This window comes from Hakea prostrata, chromosome 2 (assembly GCF_041222555.1).
Source record: "Hakea prostrata isolate BN-2017 chromosome 2, UWA_Hpros_2, whole genome shotgun sequence".
Classification (NCBI taxonomy): Eukaryota; Viridiplantae; Streptophyta; class Magnoliopsida; order Proteales; family Proteaceae; genus Hakea; species Hakea prostrata.
Genome location: NC_142601.1, coordinates 74,837,254 through 74,845,543, shown reverse-complemented (window position 1 = coordinate 74,845,543; position 8,290 = coordinate 74,837,254).

Sequence of the window (8,290 nt, the reverse complement as noted above, 5' to 3'; positions counted from 1 at the left end):
ATAAACAATAACATAATCATGAACAATCATAATAAAAGTGCGGAAGATAAACCATAGATCCAATAAAGAAAGAATGAATCATAAATGAATCGGAATAATAGATATAATCGTAGTGTCAAACGAGATAAGTAAAGTGAGGCAAAAATCCCACTTTACAACCAGCGGAAAAGTAGCTCTAAAAGAATAAACTAGACAAAATCTAATCCCAGTAGCAAGTACATTGGGTAACTAAATTGTTCTCCACTTTATAGACAACATCCTTATAAGTGTAAATCTCATAAATGGCACAAGGACGCTTCCACTCAATGGTCGGACTAAGCATCGTACGGAGCATAACCACTCGCGGGATCTTGGGTAAATGTGGTAACGCAGAGTAAATGTGGTAAAGTGAATCACCTTCCCGGAGATATGCCTCTTTGCCTTGCGCTTCTTCATAGGGACCGTCATAACACTCAAGCACTGCAGGATAGTCTAACAAACATTGTACAATAAAGGAATGAGTTTCAAAGAAACTCAAGAAGGCGATTAAAATCCATAATAACATAAATGGCAGGATTCCGAACAATCATAAATGCAATATGATATGAGACAAGCAATGAATGAATGAATCTAACTCTATGTATGCTGGTCTCTATTGGCGGACATGCTTTAAGTCATAGCACCGTACTTCTTTAGGAAAGTCCACTCACATCCTCAACCATTTAAGATATCTTGGATTCTCTCACGGATCATTTCACCGGTCTTGAGCAGCCGATTGGTAATGGGTCCTTCATCCCTCGGGACAAACCTTGGCAGGGGGTTAAGTCAACACACTCTCTCACAACCATTTGGTATAAATGCTGGCGCATGTCGGGGGTAAAACCTAGCCAAATGCAAGTCTTCTACTTAGTTACATCAAGTCGGATCCAGATACTTCCATTCCTCGTCCCCGACGATCCTTTCCGGTATCCTTCACACTAGAGTCCTCATAGTCCCTGACTACGGACTCATCAACCCTATTGATCATCCACATATGGTAAACGGGAAGCTCTCACGTCCTCTCACGGGTTGGTTACCGGTCTTAAGCGCCCGTGAGCCCAAGTCTAACCATATGCAACCCTACCAATAAATGGCCCCCACAATGTGATTCCTGTCCTCTCACGGGTTGGTTACCGGTCTTGAGCGCCCATGAATCCCCATTGCTACCACGGGTCGTTCGGTCTCAATACCCCTCCGATTAGGGTCTGACATAACAGGACATCCTAGCCAAACACTACTAGACAATCCTAGATATGTCATCCAACAGTTTAGGAAGGTGTCCAGAGGGCATCTCCGGAAACATCCCATAATATTCCCGTAGTAGTCCAAGGACAGAAGTGTCAAAAGGACACCTCTCCTTTCCAAACCATACTTAAGCATACACATGCATCAATTCATATCATCACATATATGGTAACTTCATATATGGAAAGAAATCAATAATTACAATCACTTGTATAACATTGGTAAGTAAATCATACATGAATCAATTCAATATGAATAAGTAATGCTACTGTAATCAAAGTTATGCAACAGTAGTATATCATTGTAAGAATCTAATTTAGGAATCATATCTATGATATTCAAATATAGAAACTAGATTCATGCTATCTATGTAATTAAGGAAATAACCATCCTTACCTTTTATAACTCGCAAAGGAATCCTAAGAAATCAAGTAAGATCTTGGCAAACTTGAGAAGAAGGTCCTAAACAAGTATATACAACATATTAGGAAAGATCCCTAACAGAAAAGATACCAAAACATCCAACACGGACCAATTCTGGAGTTGCTTTGTACTCATTGGTCGAGTGGATTGGTCGACTGCCCCACGTCGACCAATGCAAAAGAGCTACAAAAAAACAGAGTTTTAAGATATGAAATCCGAATTTGGTGGTTCAAAAGGGTACTAATCAAGGGGTAAACTACATCAGCAGTATTCTAACATATAGGGGACCTCAAAACACCAATCAAATCAAGATATCAAGATCCAAATTAGGAAACAAAAAGTTACCATAATTAGATCAACCATGGATCTTGATGAATTCGAAATAGAAATCAAAGACAAGAACAATAGGAGGATGGATCATTGCTTCAGGTAATGGTATCATGAAAACATACTTAGATCTTCAAGGAACAAGGCTTAGAAGCATAAATCTAAATAAGGAAATAAAACCTACCATATATGTAACTATCATGCTTCATGAAGAACACATAGTATGGTAGAAGAGAACAACTAGAAATTGATAGATTATGGATCATGGAAGGAAAACACAAGTAATTAACTACTAACATGATCAATCATAGAAGATCCAAAGAGATCGGAATTCAAATCAGATGTTTAACAAGATTAGATCATGGTTTGATCATGATTCCTTCAAAAGCTTGCAATGATCATGGTTAAGATCATTGTTCTAGCCTCAAATCCTTAGGATGATCATGAGAACATGTTCAGAGATGTTTGCAACAGAGAATGCAGCATCTCTTCTACTGTCTCAACTCAGAAAGGAAAGAAAAACAAAGATGGAGGAGAAGAAGAGAGAGTAGACATACCTTTTGATGCAAAAAGAAGAGTTTCGACGAAGATCCGTCAAGAAAACACCAAGGATGCAAGGGAGATGACTTGCAGAGGTCTTTGGTTCATTCCAGAGAGTTTGGAGGCAGCAAATACGAAGTGGACTCGAGATTGGACTTAAATAGAGCAAGAACAACCTAATTGCCAAAGACAGCACTCATTGGTCGAGTGGATTGGTCGATTGGCCCGATCGACCAATCGATCGACCAATGTCGACAAAGAAGACCAAAACGAGGGAATTGAAGGCCCGAGATCAAATCCAATCCTAAAGGGGTTTTGCACACAAGTCAAGTGACTTACCTAATAGGTAGAAATGCCTTCAAACCAAGATAGAGAGCACTCCAAGTCCATCTACTAATCAGATCTTCATCAAGATTCAGTTTCCATAAATAGAACTTCATCATCAACTTTCATGGATTCAAAGCCAAACACCAAGTCCTCTACTGGGATGGCCCAAAGCTGACTTCTTACTTTACTTCGGGTCACTGGACCTACAAATAACAAGGTTTCCGGGTCAAGGTTAGGGCTGGGTTTTACATTCTCCCCCCCTTAAAGAAATTTCGTCCTCGAAATTGAAAGCGTACCTTTGCTTCCAAAGAGGTAAGGAAACTTCTCCTTCATATCTTCTTCCTTCTCCCAAGAAGCTTCTTCAGGGGTATGGTTCTTCCACCGAATCTTCACCAAAAGGATGGTGCGATTCCGCAGCTGCTTGTCCTTCCTATCCAAGATTTCGGCCGGTTCTTCATCATAGGTCAAATCAGCACTAAGTCCTTCAGGTGCTTGCAGCAAAATGTGTTCCGGATTCTCTAAGTATTTTCGGAGCATCGAAATATGAAACACATTGTGAACACCAGCGAGAGGCGGAGGTAATGCTAATCGATACGCAACAGGTCCAACCTTTTCCAAAATCTCGAAAGGTCCAATGTAACGAGGGCTAAGCTTTCCCTTAACATTGAATCTCATCACACCCTTCATTGGTGAAACCTTGGGAAAGACTTTCTCTCCAACTTGAAATTCCAAATCGGTCCTTCTCTTATCGGCATAAGATTTCTGTCTTGATCGGTGAGACTTAATCCTTTCTCTTATCATATCTACCATAGCACTCGTAGCTTCAATCATCTCGGGACCTAAGACTTTTCTTTCACCTGTCTCGATCCAAGTACAAAGGTGTCCTACAAGTACTGCCATACAAAGCCTTGAATGGAGCCATGCCTATTGTTGCTTGATAACTGTTGTTATAGGCAAACTCAACCAAAGCTAGGTGTTCATCCCAATTACCACCCATATCCACCACACAAGATCTCGAGCATGTCTTCCAATGTCTGAATTGTCCGCTCGGATTGTCCATCGGCTTGTGGATGATGAGCTGTACTCAAGTTCAATTGGGTTCCCAAGGCCTTCTGCAAACTATTCCAAAACCTTGAGGTGAACCCGGGATCACGATCCGAAATAATACTCAATGGCACACCATGCGGACGAACCACATTATCCACATAAAGCCTTGCTAGCTTATCCCAGTATGAGTGATCTTCATAGGAATGAAATGGGCTGATTTGGTCAACCTATCAACAATCACCCACACAAGTGTCATTGCCTTTACTTGTCCGAGGCAAGCTAGTCACAAAGTCCATGGAGATATCCTCCCACTTCCAACTAGGAATAGGAAGAGGCTGAAGTAATCCAGATGGAGGTTGTCGAACGGCTTTCACACGTTGGCAAGTCTCACACTTGGCAACAAAATCATCAACATCCGCCTTTAGACCAATCCACCAAAAATGTTCCTTCAAGTCCTTGTACATCTTGGTGCTTCCGGGTGTATAGTAAAGACCGATCGGTGTGCTTCCTTCAATATTTCTTTCTTAACTTCTTCATTTGCGAGCACACACAGTCTTCCTCTAAACAACAAAGCACCATCCATGGATATACCAAAGTCGGGGTCCGACTCGAGATTCGAAGAAATCTTCTCAACTTTGATCAAAAACTCTTGATCGAACTTTGCAGAGCAACAATCTTTTCTCTAAGACCAGATCTTGCCGTCATGGCGGAAAGAATAAAATCAGAATTCTCAGGGACGATTTCCAAATCAAAACTCTCAATAGAAGACCACAATGGTAAACTCAAAGCATTCAAATCCAAAGTCTTCTTCTGGTTCTTCCTACTAAGAGCATCAGCAACAACATTTGCTTTCCCGGGGGTGATACTTGAATATCACAATCATAATCGGAGACTAGTTCCAACCATCTCCTTTGTCTCATGTTCAACTCCTTTTGGGTAAAGAAGTATTTCAAACTCTTATGATCCGTGAAAATGGCAATCTTCTCACCGTAAAGGTAATGTCTCCAAATCTTCAAAGCAAAGACAACGGCGGCAAGTTCTAGATCGTGAGTGGGGTAATTCCGCTCATAATCCTTCAATTGCCAAGAAGCATAGGCTACGACCTTGCCATGTTGCATCAGTACACAACCCAAACCAATCTTTGGCGCATCGGTATATAAGCTGTCATACCACCGGAACTATCGGGTATAGTCAAAACCGGGGCACTTGTCAATCTATCCTTCAACTCTTGGAAATTCTTCTCACAGGCGTCAGACCAAACAAACTTTTCTTCTTTCCTGGTCAACTTAGTCATAGGAGCAGCCAACCGAGAAAAGTTCTCAATAAATCTTCGGTAGTAACCCGCCAATCCAAGGAAACTTCTTATTTCCGTTATCGACTTCGGTCGTTCCCAATCAGCCACGACTTGGACCTTTTCAGGATCGACACGAATACCTTCGGCTGAAACTACATGACCAAGGAATACCACTCTCTTAAGCCAGAAATCACACTTGCTAAACTTAGCGAACAACTTCTTTTCTCGCAACCTTTGCAAAGTGAAACTTAGATGACTCGCATGCTCTTCTTCGCTCTTCGAATAGATCAAGATGTCATCAATGAAAACAATCACAAACTTGTCAAGCACATCATGAAATACTCGATTCATGAGGTCCATGAACACCGCAGGAGCATTAGTCAATCCGAAGGGCATGACTCTAAACTCGTAGTGACCATACCGCGTTCGGAAAGCTGTCTTGAAGATATCACTAGACTTCACTTTCAATTGGTGATATCCGGACCTTAAGTCAATCTTTGAGAACACAACTGCACCCTTCAACCGATCGAAGAGATCATCAATTACGGGCAGCGGATATCTATTCTTGATAGTCAACTTATTCAACTCACGGTAGTCGATGCACAAGCGCATACTACCGTCTTTCTTCTTGACAAACAAGACCGGAGCTCCCCAAGGTGACACACTAGGCTGCACGAAACCTCTATCAATGAGCTCATTCAACTGATTTTGCAACTCTTTCAACTCGGTAGGAGCCATCCATACGGAGCTTTAGATACCGGAGCGGCACCGGGGACGAGATCAATAGAAAATTCGACATCCCTGTCCGGAGGCACTCCTGATAGATCATCGGGGAAGACATCAACAAAGTTGCGAGACAACTCGACTTCATCGACTCTTTTCTCCACTATACCCTTGCCTTCGGATGAAGCATCATCCACTAGGGCATAGACTTGCATCGGTGCGAGGCAGCACCTTCTTACAAACCCTTCTCTTTTCACCCTGAAATTCAAAGACCGGACTTCCACAAATATGGAACTGAATCTTCTTTGAGGAACAAAGGAACACGGCTTTGTGGGCTGTCAACCAATCAATTCCCAAAATAACATCGAAGTCCTTCATGTCAAGAATCACAAAATTGGCTTCCAAGTTCTTCTCACCAATCAACACGGGACATTTAGATAACCCCTTATCTAGTTTCACAACAAGGACCAGTAGGTGTACTAATCAATAAACAACTAGACAACTTCTCGGGGATTAGGTTAGTCTTCTTGATGAATGCGAGATGACATGAACGAATGAGATGCACCCGTATCAAATAAGACAAATGCAGAAATAGAAGCGACTAACAATGTACACTGTAATCACTTCATGGCTTGGATCCTGCTCGGCCACCGGAAATACTGAAAACTCTACCGGAGGGAGGAGCAGGAGCACTCTTCACCCTTGGGGCGAGGCTGTTGGGCGGGCCGCTCGGACGAGCACGAGCAAAATGACCAGCTTGCTTGCGGTAGAAGCAAACGGGATTCTTTGGATCCAACGGGGGTGGCTGCAACGAGAGGGCTTCGAACAAAAGGCCTTGCACTTGCACTTGCACTTGCACTTGCTGGTGGTCGGTTTCCGCCATATCTTGTCTAAACTAGCCGGGCTGCTTGAAAACCCGTGTTCGACCTACACTCTTAGCACGAAAGGTAGGAGTGGGGTAGGGTGTAGGTCTCACAAAACGACGGTCATTACGATCCACCAAACCAGAATTCCTTGATTGCCGGGGCTTTTGCACACGAGCACTTTCCTTCTCTGTTTCTTCCAACTTCTTCGAGTTCCGCACCACTTGAGCATAGCTCACTATAGGCTGGATTGTGAGGTAAGCTTTAATGGCGGGCGCGATCCTTTGAAGAACTTCTTTGCTTTCGCGAGGTCATCCTTCGAGAGAATCTGGAGCAAAGAAATGAAGCTCCTCGAACTTCTGTTGGTACTCCAACACGGACGAGTTCCTTGAGTCGAGAATCATGAACTCGGCTTCCTTCGCATCTTTCACCGCCTCGGGAAAGTAGTTCATACAAAAAGCCTCTTTGAATAACTCCCAAGTTACAACTCCTGCATGCAAACCTTCCAAAACGGGCCGAGTGGAGATCCACCATGCATCGGCTTCTTGTTGCAACACGTTCGACAAACAAAATCTTACGAGCTTCCGAGCATTGCGGATGTCGGAAAGCCTTCTCCAACTCACGAAGCCACTTGTTAGGAAACAAGGGGTCCTTGGTAACTCCGGTGAAAGTGGGTACTTGCATCTTGAGAAAACTCTCCATCGGGCGAGTATGAGGAGTTCAGCTAAACCTCCCGCATTCGGGGCTGCGGCATGAGGATTCACATTAGCACCAGCCCGGGTCTCATTATGCGAGTCATGAAACCCACCAACATCTGGTTGAATTGAGCTGCTTCTTGCTTTGCATCATATTGCCCATAATATTGGCAATATCTCGAAAACTTCCAACATTCGGGGCACCGGGTATCTCATGAGTACCCCGATCAACATTTGGTATCTCACCACCTCCATGAGGTACTTCACCACCTCCCTGAGGTATTTCACCACCTCCATGACCACTTTGGATTCACCACGCCCACTTCTCGGAGTAACCATTACTGCAAAACCGAGAACATCAAAATACCGAATTTGAAGATTCAACATAAACCACAAGTCCAAATGATTTGAAAACTTAAATCATGCTCAAATATATCCATATAGTCATCAAACAATATTCCATAAGGCAAAAATCACATTTTCCAAAAATTCAACAGCAATTGAGGTCTCTGTGACCATTGGTCGAGTGATTGGTCGGTGACCCGGTCGACCAATGAGTCGACCAATGCGAGATGAGAATGCGAAAATTCGCATTATAAGCCTCATTTTCACATTCCAACCTCATTCTAACTTCTTCCAAAGGTGAGAGAGCCCTAGGGAAAGTCTCCAAGAGTTCTCACAAGTGTTCTTGAGGTGATTTAGTGCTTCAACCACAACACCACAACACACAATCTTCACAAACAAGGTAAATCTCTTATTCTTTCTTCCATTTTCATCTTCTCATGCTT